Here is a 16,307-nt window from a genome sequence, read left to right on the forward strand (position 1 = left end):
CCAACTACTGCTCTCCATAAAACAATCCCTTTAGAATGCAAATGCTTCCCAAAATAATTCTGCCACACTGAATCTGGCTCCCCTGAGCCCCACCCTGTAAAAAAATTTATTTGTCATTTATATTAAATAGGCATGAAAGATACATTAGAAAAAACTAAACTAAACAGATGTATTTTTGAATGCTATTAACTCATTAACTGCCACAACCAACTCTATAATGTGTCTGAAAAAAAACTTGTTACACAGGTTGCCAATTCAATTTCAGTCATCCATTCTGTTCAGTACTAACCTAAACTAATTAGAGTAAATAATGGTGCTGGAATTTCTGGATATCATCTGCTCAAATCCCAAAATGTAACTCAGATTGTTTAGGACCTTCACCAGTCAGACCATGTCCCATCTATTTCTGGTAAAACTGAAAAAAAACACAAAGCAGGAAATTCTCTGTAGTCTGGTATGATTGTTATATTACAAATCTGTTGTTCTTTCTAAACACTTTAGCAGCTTTCATTTAAAAATTAAGTCAATTACGTAATTAATGTAATTCCATAACTTTTTAACTATATAATTAATTGCTGAGGATGAATAATACCCATATTTACTCTCAGTTTCTGAAGCTTTCTATATATGACATTATTAACATTCCAATAAAATTGCTAAGACATGTATTATCATAGAACCCTGGAAGGTGCAGCATATTTCTGAGATTTCAGTTAAAACACAGAATTACAAAGCAAACTTAAAGTTTTCCAGCTGCGCTTCACAGTTCTTATTTAAACAAAGTAGAAAGCTCACAAAATTTCTTCTGCTTTAAAGCAGTAAAATAATTAAGGACCAAACTTTTATGATTGCTAACAAAGAATGCGGAGCCATGGCAATTTACATTAGCCAGCCATTTGGCTTCTGAGAGTGGAAAGAGTCAAGCAAGTGACTGCAGCGGTATTAAATGTTACTTAAAGTCCGCAAAAAGAGTTTTATGTCAGTGTCTTAAACAGTATAAATGATTGAACAGATAGCAATAAAACAGATGAGAATCAAGACCACCTCCTCTATCCAATGCAGCATAGTAAGAAGCATCTCCCTAGTCACCAGTCAACTCGTGTGCTCTGGAAACTTCCCTCATTAATTCCAAGCAGGGAAAAAATATATATTGAAACTTTCTGACTGATGTCACAAATTTTATAATCAGGGAGAAAATAACCACTGTCTAATAGAAATACGAAGTTAGGAGAGGTAGTAGAAACATTGAGTAGTATGTGTGAAAAGCCCAGATGTATTTGAAACTTGATAGTATTTTAAGGAAAAGTGGTTTCTGGAGGTTACTTATCTGGTTAATTGTTACAATCTGTATGACTTTCACCTTCTGGTTAAATGTGACTCTCAACTATTTTTGAGTGGTTAGATAGGTGATACAGCCAGAATGCCTTTCATCTCAATTTAGTTAGAATTTTAGAATCTTATCTTTCAAATTGTCAAGGAAATGTGTCAAATTGTTAAAGGAATATTTCTACCCTCTAGCCTTAAATCAAGGTACACTTCTTTCTGCTGACTTGCAGTACTTAAACTCATTCATTTCTACTTACAGACAATCCACATTAAGAGTAATAATTTAAAACTGTCACTCAGCAAGTCCCAAGCATCTCCCTTCTTCAAAGAATTGCAGAATTGTGGAACAGCGTAAGGGGACCTACATCATCTACCTTAACTCCACTGCACAAAGGTGTGTTAGAGTAGATTGATTAGGGCCATATTCTCCTAAGTTTTTAATACCTCTGAGGATGGAAACTCCAAATCCTCTCTTGGCAACCTGTCTAAGTACTTAATCACTCTCAGGACTATTTTTTGGCTTTTAATATTTAAACAGAATTGCTGTGTTTCAGTTGATACCTATTGCCTCTTGTTCCTTTACTGGGCACCACTGAGAAGAGTCTGCTTCTATCTTCTTTGCCCTCTCTAATCAGGTATTTATACACACTTGTAAGACCCCTTCTAGAATCTTCTCTAGTCTGGATTCCTAGCTTTCTCAGCCTCTCCTTATGTGATCCATTCTCCTATCCCTTAATCATCTTTCTGGTTCTACACTGATTTGCTGCTTTGGGTCCGAGTCTTCCTTGCAGAACTGATACAGAACTCCAGATGGGGACTTGCAGGGAAGAATAGAGGGATGAAATCACCTGCTATCATCTGCTATCTTTCTAGTTGCTAATACTTAGAACTCTTACATATATATATATATATATATATACACATATACATATACATATATATATACACTCCTTATAAATCTGTTCCTTTCTTCCAGGTTCATTGCTGTCTACTGAGTATGTTAAAATTAGATGTTTTGCACATTTGCTCATTAATACTACTGCACAGGTAAAGGGATGAAATTGAACAAGAGCCCTTGGGATTCTGAGAACTAAAACAGCCTCCTAAAGTCCAGTGCCCTGTAACAGTATAGTCCATGTTGACAAAAGAAACGAGGTAAATTTTTACTTAGTAAATGAAACAAAAACTGCAGTCCTTCTAATCTGCAAAGCCTATGTAGTCTAAAGCTGACTTTCCTCACAACATTTCTAAATTGACAAGAAGAAAATTCCCTGGTTTTGCTTGCTGTGCAACACTATTTTTCACACTGCTAAGCTGTAGCCAACATACTATCAAAGCTTCAAGAGGAAGTAAGTGTGCCAGGTCTTTCTTCTCAGTTTAATATCCCTGACAGTAGAGTGAATATCGATGACAGCACTAAATGTCTTCTGGCAGGGCTTTGCTAAATCTGAAAGTAAAAAAATTGAAAAAATATATAACCACTCAGTAAAAGCATGCATGAATCTTTAAAGTCAGTATCTCCTTATGTGCAAATTGAAACATAAAATAATTGAAAATGCTGTAATTTTTTAAAATTTAACTCTTTCTGGAATGACTAATGATGAAGCCACTGTGAATAAAATATACAGTGGTGGAAAGGGGCGAAGAAGAAGGTGATATACCAATTTTATCATGGTTCTGCATTTTTAGTAGATACTTTTTATGGTATTTAAGGCATGCTGAATAGAATGACAGTAAGAAAGTGGCAGGTATTGCCCTAATAACTCCCTTAACAGCTTTCTGAGGAACACATTGAAAAGAGATTAAATTTTGAACACAACGGTTAAAAATCCTCCTGCTTTAAAATGTGTGAGTTTTTTGTATATGGGTTTTAATAAACAAAACAGAATACTATATATGGGCAATTCATATCCCCTGGTTACCATATCTTGTGTAGAGGTAATTATTTTTCCAGTACTTGCAATCTGGACAGGATTAGAAGGATAGGCAATATGACTGCTAGTGCCCTATTGGGCCACAATGCAGTGCATAGAAAACACCACATGCTCTATCTGTGACCATCCATTTGGTTTTCTGTCTCTTTTTATTCCTCTGATCCTCTGGGTAACTTCAGGAATAAATTGTGGCCCAGATCTGGGAAATCTATATGTTTTGCTTTTGTATCAAAGATGGTTGCCTTTGTACTGTTGGAAGCCACTTAAGCAATAATAAAAAAGCAGTATGGCAAGATGCCCCTGCATCCATTCATTTTTGAATTAGAAAATACAGTGAGTCTTGAGTACAAATGCTGTCATGTATTTAAATTACCCATATCCGATATTTATTCAAAGCTCATTTTCACAGAGCAGGTAAGGATGTAGTTACTAGACACTAGGCAAAACCAGAATAACAAGAACAGTTTTACAGGTAATGAGAAAGATCTTTTCAGTGTCAAGTTTCCTGTTGATGATTGAGGCTGTTGCTGGTGATAGAGATTTATGGTCAAGGCACAGGTTATTTACAGCATTATTGTAAAATAACGTTGCATTTTCCCATTATTTACTGTGCAGTTTATGCAAGATACCAGGTGGTATTTGAAAGTAGCTGGGGAAATAATGTTGCTGCTCACTGCAGCCTTCTGACAGTGACAAGGATTTATGATGTCACCTGAAGATGAGAGCTCATGGAGTAAAAAGAAGGCCTTTGGTCTTGTATCTGCTCCTGGCATCCCACTACCACTTTACATGTTTTGACATCTTGCATTAAAGTACAGTATAAAATGGCCTTGTATGGCACAGACACCATTTTGCTATAAGACCAGTTATATTTTACCCATGGGAAATTTTTTATTAGACACTCATTGGCATGCTTCTTCACGATTTCTTAAAGGATTAATGACTATTGGCATATCCATTTTTAAATGCCTAATATAGCACCCCTTTCAGAAAGAAAACACTTTACAAAATGAAGAACATTTTAGGTGTTGTTCTTTAATAGCCTGGTAAAGCTATGAACCTTTCTTATTAATAAAAATTTTCAAAGGCTGTTTAAAAAGTTATCTAGGAGTAAAAGGAGAGTCAATAGAACCTAGGTACAAATTATATTAGAAAGGTCTCTGTCAAATGATAAAATATCTGCAGGTAAAAGTGAAATTCTTCTGTATTTATAGAAATTCGAGCTGATGGCATTTAGAAAGTCTGAATACTTAAATTTTCAGGAATTTCAGAAGTAGTCCACAGAAATAAATATTACTAAAATAATATTTATAAAATAATAACAACGTAGTATTTTCAACTAGGAGGGCAATCATTTTCTAAAAAGATGAGGGTGAAGTTAATAGTGTTTAGGTCATGTTTCTTATCTGAGTACCTACAGCAGACTCATAAATAGAGATATTTCTTCATCTAAACTTCACGTGCAAACAATGTCTTATGTACTAAAACTTGTATATGTACCTTTGGATCAGCCACAGTAAGTCAACTACAATTTGTGTTGATCTCAGAAGATAAATTAAGGTTCAGAACTTCTGAAAATCAAAACATTAAGCAAGAAATGTTGACCTACTCTGATTTTTTTGTTATTCTAGTACTTTTTCTTGACTGTTACACAGTAATGAAAATGTGACAAGTTTGCCTGCTCTGTGTTCACAGAAACTCACAAGATGGCACTTGCATTCCCATCAAACTTTCTTTTTTCTACCAGTTCCTCTTCTCTAGCTCCCCCCACAAATAGAAGAGCAAATTAATCTTATTCTTGAGATAAAGAGTCTTTAAATTTTCAGAAAAGGACAAAGCAAGAAAAATAAAATGGGAAACATCACACACAAACCAGCTTGAACCACAGAGATGAAAGAATAGTTTGATAGTGTGATCAGTCTTATCTGTGAGTGTATCTCTCCTCATTGGCATCCTGTTGCTTGCGGTTAAAGTCTGACTTTGAAACTCATGTCTTTCACTCCTGTGGCACTTTTTTTTTTTTGTGTTGGTCTAAGTGCAGAACTAGACTGTATGACATATACATAGGTTCCTAAGAGTTAAGTTGCAGGTTTAATATTGGGTTGTTTTGACATTAAGAGGATTCTGGTTACTTTGAACATGAACTATAGAATTTGCTGGTGTCATGTCCTGTGAAAAGAGACTTTGCAGAGGTGCTAATTCTCCTCAAGATGTACCTGGGATGACTAAAGTGGTAAGCAGTCCTAGCTCTTTATCTTGACCATATGACAAATTTTATTTTTCCAAACATAAAGACATCCTGAATCTATCCTGAATAGATATTTGCATCTATCCTGAGTGGGATCCTTGTTCACTCCTGACATGTTTACAATCTAGAATATTAATATAAGCTACTTACAAAAAATTAAGAAGCTGACAGAAATCTGCTGGTGGACTAAGAAGGACCAATGTTACTTTAATATTCTGTCTGCATGGTGTGATGACCCAGGAGTGAACACGCATTCATCTGAGCTATGTCTGTGTCAGGGTGGTGCTTTGTCAGAGGGAGATGGGCTCAGGGCAGTATTCACTTGTACTGATATGCTTACTAAGTATATTAGTGCCCCTCTATTCAAATACATTCCACATAGCTTCGTTAACAGATGTGCAGGGTTTATGGCTAAATTAGAGGACAAATCTCGAAATACTGAAATACTAAGAGTCATGACCTAGAAAATGCTGAAAAAAATTAAAATGCATTTCATAAATAAAATAATTTAAAATAAACCTCTTTACAGTACTTATTTTTACACTAGAACTTATTTGAATATATTTCTTTACTGTGCATGAAACTGTATAAAGAACATGAACCTTGCTCCAGAAATAGAAGTTTTTGCTTTTCTTTAGGAATATATATTAAATTCAGTCTGCTTTTCTTCAGTTATTCAGATAACTCAAGTTATAATAGACATTATGATTTTATGGAAATGATTAATACTATAATCTGAAGAAAAGCTATGAAGTGTAGAAAAGACAGAGAGGAGCTTTAGAAATGTCATTTCCCACTGAATAATCCTCCTGAAGAAAAGTAAAATTAATCTGATACCTTTATGTTAATGGCTCAGAGTGGATCAGAGAGCTAAGATCTATGAACTGGGAGATAACTACTAGGACTGTAGAAGTATAGAATCCTATATAACAGACCAGACATTTGAATTTTTAGTTGTTTTACTTCCACAATATGCTCTAAAGCATAAGTTTAACAGTGTTATGGTAGTTCCATTCTATTGCCTCAATATTTTTTAATACAGCCATTATTCCACAATCCAGCTCACCCATAATACCTTGGTCTCGATCCAAGGTATACAGACCTCATTCATTAACAAAAGCGAACAAACTAGATTAATTTGTTGTCTCATTTAATATTTCTTATAAATCAAAACATTTCTTGTTTCTTTGAATCTGAGAAATAAACTCCATTCCATCCAGCTGATCACTATCACCAGTTTAACTAACCTAACTGTGTAAGAGGAGTGAAGCTGTTTAGCTCTCAATAGGCTGAGAAGAGGATTTTGACTAAAGACATTTTAATTGAATCACTTCATTGACCAAGTAAGAGAGAGAAAAAAATCCTACTTTCATTTTCTTACAACTTTATTGCTTCTACAGTTCTAACAGAAATAAAAGCAATCTAAATCTTATTACTAGTAGTAAAATGCATAGATATGCTTCACAATAGGTGAATGCATATATTTCACAATTCAAGGTGAATATTGGTGAATTGCTAACTAACTAAAATACTAGCTGAAGAATATTGCTGAAATGTTTCAAAATTCACCAAGTAATGTTTTCAGTTATATAAATATTTGTCTAGAATTGTTCCTCTAGAGTAAAGACAAATATCATACTTGCAAGAATAAAATACTTCCATTATACAATTCCACTACTAACTATACAAGTATATTAACCTTTAATTACAGAACAAATATTATATTAAAAGTATGTGTCAGGCGATTATTGATGGTGTTTAATCTAATATGTGCATTGCAAAGCATAGAAATGGGTAAAAATGAATAAAGACATTCTCTTTTTATTTCATACAGTGAAAATCTGATAACTTAATTATTACTATGTTCTTGCCAATAAAAATATACTTAATAATTATTGATTCTACCTGAAATATATGTTTAAAATCAGAATGATCTAACAATTTTAGTTAAAACAAAATTCTGTTTAATCAAAAATATTGACTTTTTTTTTTTTTTTTTTTAATCTGGTTTGTGTATATTTTAAGTCAATCTATCGAGTACTTTTTCACCTCAAACACTAATATCAGTAGATAGCATGTAATTTCTTCATGCACGTTATATCAGAGAAATTGAATTTTCTTCTATTTTTTTTACTTTCCCTTCTCTCCACACAATGCAATCCTTTGTTCCTGTGCCTCTATTTTAATGCAGAAAACAGATTTTGTATTTAATGAATCAGCACTGCCAAACTTCATATAGCTTAATGCCCAAAAAACCTCTTGGAGTAATAATGCCAACTGCCACTTCCTAACTGGTGATTTGTGAAGCATAGTGAAAAAAAGGAATTTTGCATGTTGATTTATGGACTGCTGAGGCTTACTTGCGGCTTTCTCTTGTTTGAGTTGAAATACAGTAACAAAAGCATCAATGACAGTTATAGTTCAATAAATTCTTTCTTTCCTTATTTTCCTATCTATGCTACCTCTACTACCAAGAGAAGGTGATCAGAAGGCTTGAGCATGTCTTCTGTGCAGACAGGCTGGGAGAGTTGGGGCTGTTCAGCCAGCAGAGGAGAAGGCGTCAGGGAGACCCAATAGCAGCTTTCCAGTGCCTAAAGGGGGCACCCAAGGAAGCTGGAGAGAGACTCCTTCAAGATCATATAGAGATGGGATGAAGGGGGAATAGCTTTAAACACAAAGAGGTACATTTTGATTAGACATTAGGAAGAAGTTCTTTGTTGTGAGGGTAGTGAGATACTGAAATATATTGCCCAGGGAAGTACTGGATTTCATCTGGAGTGTTCAAGGCCAGGTAGGATGGCACTTTGAGCAACCTGGTCTAGTGGAAAAAAACCCTGCTTATGGCAGGGGATTTGGACAGGATTGTCCTTCTAACCCAAATCATTATATGGTTCTATTTTTAATTTAGTACATTACTTGATGCTTTTTTCATAACTATTAATGTACCTTGAAAGCCATCTACCACCTTTTAAAGCTGTATTATAAGTCTTTTGCATCACCTTTCCCTTTTCAAAGCATTTAACCTAAAGAAAGATGCTACATGAATACAATTCTACATAAATGGGATTTTGATTGATTTACTCTGTGTTGTTATCTGTCTAGGTCATGTTACCCTGTGACCTGAACAATTTTTTAACCTTAGACTTAATTACTCAGATGATTTAACCCAGAATATCTCCATGTAGTTGCTATTTGTTCTTGTTAGCACAGTTCTCAAAACACAGTTGTTCTATTTTTTAGCCCCTTGTAGGTGAAACTGCCTGTGGAAGGATGATAATGGGTAGGATGCCTTGATGTTTCCTTCACAGTTCAGTGTCATTTGGTACACAACCTAGTTTGTTGATGCTACGCTTTATGAGACTTTCCTCAAGTTCTCTCATTGACTTCCTTCAGCTCTGCCAGCCCATCCTGCAGTCCCTTCACCTAAATGGTGGTAGTATGTCTTTCCTCTCAGTGCTCTCTCCACACATTTTAGACTATCCCTTACTTAAATAGGCTTAGCTGCTTTCCTGTTTCTTGTATACCAATTCAAACCATTCATAGCTTTATTCCTACCTTACTACTAGAGTTCCCTTCTTGGTCTATTGCTTTCTGACAGCTAGTTCATGCCAATTTGATCTAGAACTCCCATGGAAAAAGCCTTTTGCATTCCTAGAGAGTTTTTGATAACTATTTGCTGACTCAACTGATCAAATAAGCTTGAGTGAAACAAGTAGATATATAAATCTTGTGTGAACATTTTAACTTTTGCAGCAGCCTCACTGCTAACCTATTAAGCTGGATCAGGAAGAGTCAGTAATGACCAAAACTAGAGATAAAAATTAGAATACTTTAATTTTGGATTATAATAACCATTCACAGGGGAAAACAAAAAACCAAAACAAACAAACAAACAAAAAACGGTTAGAGGAGAATCCTGTAAGGTGATCTTGCCTCATTGCAGAACCAACTGAAAAGTCAGAACAGTTTGTTCATGACATTGGACAGTTGAGTTCTGAACATCTCCAATGATAAATATTCCTTAATGTCTCTGGACAACCTGGTTCAGTATTTCATCCCTTCACTGTGATTTTTTCCCACCTAATACCTACTCAGAATTTTCTTTTTTCAATTGTTGTCTATTCCTCAAAATATCAATTAAGACCAATTTCTCTGTTCTTCTGACAAGGAGCTGAATCTGTCTTCCCTGTAGCCTCCCACTAGGTAACCACAGAGACCAAGAAGATCCCCTCTTAACCTTTTTTACTTAAGCCAGCTCTCCTAGCACCTTTTTACTCTTTATGTAGCCCAGTTCCTTTTTTCATCTTGCTTACCTTCTCAAGAACTCTCTCCAGGATGTGATTTTTTTTTTTTTTTTAGCTGAAGAACCAAAAAACAAACACAGTGTTCCTGGCATAGCCTTCCAAGCTGCACAATAAAGAAAAATAGCCACTTCTCCTGAAGATCTGTCTGCACTCTTTTTCATAGAACCCCATATGGCCTCATCCTCCATTGTCACAAGGTTGCACTGCCAACTTGAAATCCCTTGAAATAAGCTCTACATTCCAATACTAACTGGTAATAGCTGAGAGCCCTGGTTTCTTAAGTGACTTGTGCTGTCCTAGCAGAGAAGAGGTACTTTAGACATCTAAGGATCTTTATATATAAAATTCACAGCCCTACCAAGTTCCTTGATGCTTAATTTGTGCAGGAGCATGTGAGAGGAGGTAAGATGAATAATGCAGAGATGCCAGTCTAGGGTAAGTTAGTCTCAGCTTCTGAATAATTTTATTAGAAGTTACATAGCTAATCTGTTTTCACTTTTTCACATGTGAAAAGAACCTCTAACATTACTTGTCTTATTTTACATCTCAGACACTTTTTGCAGTAATGTAGACACATTTTTACGGTAATGATGTGGCTGTGAACCAAATATTTGCATGGGTTTCATTGGTACCATGCAGACAAAGCTTGTTGCCTTTAAGGAAAGATTGACAATTGTGCCGCTTTCCTAATTATGCAGTATCTCACTTGCCATCCTGACAAAAATTGTAGTTGTAGCAAATTTTATTGCATTTTCTAGCTCACAGATAGCTTATCTAATTGGGCCAGCTTGTTGGACATTCCCTGAAGAAAAGAGCCCAACAAACACTTACTCAAATATTATGACTCATGTTATATCATTACTTAATTAGTTCAATATAATTATATTGGAAATCAAACATAGTCTTTGGTTCCTCCACTAAAAAAGTGACCCTAACTGAGAAAGGAAACATTAGATAAACAGAATTTTTTATAATTTTTGATAATTCTTTTCTGGGTCATTTGAAACACCCCCTTCTTAAAATGTCACTGTAAATTACAAGTAATATCTTTCCTGTCCCTTTCCTTCTTGGTGCTCTCAACAGAACCAAACAAAAAAAATCTCACATAAATGCCTGGGAGAAAGGAGAAACTTCCTCACCAGAATCATAGAATAGCCTGGGTCAGAAGGGACCTTAAAGACCATCTACTTCCAGCCCCTCTCCTGGTCACCTTGCACTAGACCAGGGTGCTCAAAACCCATCCAGCCTGGCCTTGAACACTTCCAGGGATGGAAGAGTGAGACCGACTGCCAGGGAGGTTGTGCAGTCTCCATCCATTGAGATTTACAAGAGTGACTGCATAATGACCTGAGTGACCTGGTCTGACCCTCTTTCGTGCCTAAGTCTGGACTGACCTACTTCCTGAGGTATCTTCCAGCCCACATTACACTATGAAACTACAGGCAAACTTAGAATGTTGAAATATAAAATGAAGTAAAGATGGGGATTAATCAAGCCTGTTCCTTAACTCCTGAATTCAGTTGGACCGTATATCAAGCCATCACCTATTAATTTTATACTCCAAATAAAAATAAGTGGAAAATTGAAAAGTTTCAAGCGATCTATGTCTGGGGATACTTGTTTGGAGATTTTGATTCAGTTTATAGCTGCGTATATCTAGGGACTATTTTGGAATGATTTTCTAGTGTTATCCCATCAGTCCATCAAGTTAAAAAAAAAAGCACTCTCTTCTAAAACAGCAACAAAGGGAAACACTTGAAAAACATTAGAAATTTATGAATCAATGTCTATTAAGCTGGAAAGATAGTAGTCTGAACATCCTAAGCATAAGGAACTTTTAAATTCAGTATAACCTAACAATAGATTAATTGAAAGATGATTCCTTCCTCTTGTACGTGGCCAAGGACAGCAACTAATTAAAACTCATTTGTTATAAAAGATTTATAGTTACGGAAATTAAACTGACTACATCAATATTTTTTTAAAAGATTGAATTTACCTTCGTATAAGGGGATTAATAAAATAAGAAATGGAATTCACTATAAAATGCAGTGGTTTGAATACATGCAACATTATTGAAATAGAAGTGTTTTAATGAGGTGAATTAAATTTGACTCTAATAGCAGGAAGAAATATGTATGCATTTTTCCTAATAATACAATTTTTGAGTTCTTATAATGCTTCACTGTGCAATACACATAAATATAGCTAATTCTTTCCATAATGCTAAAAAAATCCTTTTTCAGGAAATATCCTAATACTTTATAATTTTATATATCACAAATACATTTATATTCTCAGTTCTCTCACAGATTCAGACCCTGTGCAATTGTTAAATTAGTATTCTTTCCCTGACAGTGAGATGTTTAAGTGTACAGTTAAAGGTTTAGTTAATCTGATTAAGATTATTTTTGAACTGTTTTGTAACATTAGAGATGTTGATTAAGATTCTAATGGAATGCATATTAAGGAAAGTGTGTTCCCCAAAGCAGTCAGCAACTGGGACAGACAAATTGTATCCTCAAAGAGCTAAACAGTGTCTTAGTATCACACTTTGCATTAAAATTCTTTTCCCAATAATTTTTCTCTTCAATAACTTAATTTAAATATACCTTTCATATATTTAGTTGTAAATAATCTGCAAATGCTAATAATACCAACACCAAAACAACTCACTTTAAAGAATAAAAATAGGTGTGTTTAATACATTCTGTTGCTAGTAATGTTTGTGCAGAAGCATATGTACCTTATAGAATAGCTTTGTCTTTCACATGGGTGCTTTGCAATTATACTGACATTTTCTCTTTCATCACTGTTAGGCTGCCCACAGTGTCACTACATGCAATTCAGTGATAATCATTAGTTTTACACAGCTTTAAGTACCTCAGGATTATATTCCTAAAGGAACATTCACATCATAAAAATTACTACTGCATATGTGAATTGTAACATAGAAATGAAAAGAGAAAGTCTGCCTCAGGAAGTTAATTTTTTTCCTTCTGCTATTAAGACTTACCACAAATCTTGATAAGAAGCAAGAATAGAATATAAAGTATGCTTGAAACATAATCATATACTAGAATACCGCCCTCTACCAAATCATAGGAGTACAGAATATTTCTAATTAAAACCTACTGTAGCTAAAAATATTATCAGTATATTTTCATGTATTTCAAACGGGTCTGGAGTTTTTTAAGCATCAGAATACACAATAGATATATAGCAAAAATTAAGTAAAATTACTTTTAATTGCCTATTTTCATCACATATGAACATCATCTTATGATAATTTTTGCACCTTAAAATAATTTTGCTGAAATCGCTATCTTCATTTGTTCTTAATTCTACTGAAAATAAAAGCTTCTGGTTACTACAGGACAGAATGGCAAAAAGTATTTAGCTACAACCCCACTATGCTAGAAAGAAAAATTCAGCACCGCAGCAGCTAAAAAATGAGATTTCCTCTGAGTTCACATACCCTCCAAGCTAAAATGTGGTTTGATGTCTCCTGGTCAACTCATGTACTGGGGATTAAATTAATTAAGATTTGCCCTAGTCCATTAAGGCTCCCTGTAGACTAATTATTAAAATGCCTTGGACCATTACAAACCTACAGCAAAAGAAACTCACAAAAAGTGTTGCTTATATTGTGCGAACTCCAGTACCCAGTAGATCATCTTTTGCAGTAAAAAGATTCTACAATAGAAGGAGATTGCCTTCCCCTTTCCTTTTCTGCCATGTAAGGAATAGAAAAATGTACCAATAGGAAATCTGCATATTCATTAATGTTTCTTTTTTGATATTCATATGCATATGCTTTGATTTGTTATAGATGGAAAAATCTTTCTAATTTCTGATTTTTGTGTTTTTTTCTAGATTGAGTTAGCATATATACAATGCTTAGGGATTTTAGAAACTGTAACTATGAAATTTTAAAAAAATATATAAGATTGGTAAACAGAATTTCTTACAGAAGTGCTGAAGCTGTCTATGAGGTCATTATTTGAAACAACAGAAAATTTTCCCATATATTACAACTTCACTTTTTTTTTTTTTCTGTGCTGCCTTTACTGAAATCAGGAAAACACAAGGGCTCTGGGTAAGCAATTCTATTATCTCAACACAGTTTCACAGCTATGTAGCTTTGCTCATTTCACATTATCCAAACCATGGTGCAGAGAGAGCAATAAGACCAATGAAATTATAGAAGTGATCACGCGGACAATATTCTTAAAAAAACATATTTTATCTACTCTTAATTCTTAACTAAACATCTCCCTAGCATAGGTGCATTACATCTCTGACAAATGAGTTTCCCTGAAAGGGCTTACTGTATCTGCCTGCTAGCCACCTGAGTTCATCAGATATCTCAGAAGCTTCCAGGGCAACTTTGTGTGTTTTTCCAAATCCATTTTTGGATTTCACCTAAAATTACTAGCCATAGGTACATCTTTTGAGGCCACTCAGCATGAAAGAAAGTTGAGAGAGCAATTATGCAGTCTTAGACAGAATACTCATCTTCAAGAACATTAGCAGTATATTACCTTACAGAAATGTAAGGTCATATGCAAGAAGTAAAAAACGTTCAGTATAACTGAGTTGTTCTTGTGCCTTGCTGTTGTACTGTGTGATTGAACAGTTCTGTTTACTTGATAAATATGAACCATTTAGGACTGTACCATACGGATGAGAATGTTGTCTCTTTCACCTACACACATGGTGAACAAGCCTGACTATTTGATTGCAGACACACAGAAAGTCTTCTGTATTTAAAATAGAAATTATTCCTCTGATCTTTCTAAAAGATCAACTTATACTTTAATTATCAATAGTTCTTGTTAATCATAAATTATGTATTAAAAGACATTTTTTCAGTTTTAAATAGATACTTTTTGCAAAAGTAACCCTCTTACCTTTGTTTATGGATTTGCATAGGTTTGCAGTGGAGAAATATTGTGCAGTAGTTCATTAATCAATGGTGGAGACAAAAGCTGCAATAGTATAGCTGAATAAAAAGATTAAATTTAGTACATATTTAGTCTATATGCAAAGGTATTTCTTATTTAAAATATTTCCTTCAGGTTTGGAACTGTTGAAAGACTCACCAAAGGAAATTCATATATTTGATTTGTGGAGTTTTATATATGCAGATCAAAAGCTGACCAATCCAGTTCAAAGGCATGGCTACTTGATCAAACCACAAAAAGTCATAACAACTCTTAAGAGAGAGGAAAAATCTAACTCAATAGGAGAAGCGGAAGAAAGGAACAAAGGGGAGAGTACTTGCCTACTGCTCACAGTAGCAGCCTATTTCAGTATTTAAACTGGTACAAAATTCCTGGTTTTAAAACTTTCCCTTTTCAGAACCAGCTGTACCTGTCAATCCAGTGATCTAATTGGTTACCATAGGAACAGCTGAAGACTTTCAGGTTTTGAAAGTTGAACCTCTAATAGTTTCTATATATGCCTCCAGGTCTAGCCAGATCCTATAAAGGAATATTTAGGATCTTTAGACCCCCTCTGAAATTCTGTAAAGTTACCTATATGCCTAATAATTAATGTAGAAAGAGATGTGACAGAAAAACCTAGTGATTGCAGGAGGAAGGCTATCCAGTTAAATGAAAGACTGTGGTGGATCAACAAAGCAAATGAACCCCAAAAGACTGCACTAGGATAGACTCAGAAGGACCAGCAACCTCCTAAGCATGACAATTGGAGACTCTTCTGTTTTCTTAATTTCTAGTCAATTTTCTATATTTTTTAGAACCTTTTAGCTCTATCTCAGTGGCACAATATTTATAGTTGGATAACTATGCATAATCTGTTGCATTCACTGGCAGCTGTTGCAATTTTTTGCATTTAACCCTTTTGAAATCTTGAAAGAAAAAGCATGTAAAGATCAGAGAAACACAAATGTGCATTCCTCTTCCAAGAATTACTCCAATCTTATGGAAACTCTTGGATTTAGGATTAATGGATTTTTCACCCTGCTAAGGTAACCGAGCAATCTTTTCTGCCCTGACTGGCATCATTTGAGAGAAGAAGCATCAGCCTTTGCAAACACCAGACCAACACTTCAATATTGCTCAGCTTGCATCATCCACTATCTCTGCTAACACCGATAATGTGACCCCAGTCATCATTTCTGCAGTAGCTCAACTTCCCTCTCTTTCTTTAACATTTTATAATCTTCTGTGCAGGTATTTTCTCTCCTAAATCCTTCCAGACCAGATAATTCTAACAATCCTGACTCTGTAATCTTACCTTCCTTATATCTCTACAGACTTTCTCACAGCTCTTCCTGTGTGAATCAAGGGTGGGCATCTGGGTCTTATTCGAGATGAACCTTGGAGTCTTAGATCCCCAGCCCCTAAAAGAGGGAGAAGGGGGAAGCTTAAAATGGGCAGTTGCAACACTCCTCCCCAAATGTTTTATTAAGTTGATGATGGAATGCATAAGTGAGGAAACAAAGGAGAAGTCAGTTCCCTTGGAGTG

At 34.9% G+C, this 16,307-nt stretch overlaps 1 long non-coding RNA gene across 1 annotated transcript; it reads right to left on the bottom strand.

Moving 5' to 3' along the window:
• Window positions 1–461: 461 nt before the first annotated feature.
• On the bottom strand, window positions 462–15,090 carry LOC120753137 (uncharacterized). The gene is made up of 3 exons (XR_005700982.1): window positions 14,918–15,090; window positions 14,726–14,817; window positions 462–2,773 (listed from the first exon to the last, which is right to left on the bottom strand). It is a non-coding gene; the product is annotated as an uncharacterized LOC120753137 (long non-coding RNA).
• Between the last annotated feature and the right edge of the window lie 1,217 nt (window positions 15,091–16,307).

This window comes from Hirundo rustica, chromosome 5 (assembly GCF_015227805.2).
Source record: "Hirundo rustica isolate bHirRus1 chromosome 5, bHirRus1.pri.v3, whole genome shotgun sequence".
Lineage (NCBI taxonomy): Eukaryota > Metazoa > Chordata > Aves > Passeriformes > Hirundinidae > Hirundo > Hirundo rustica.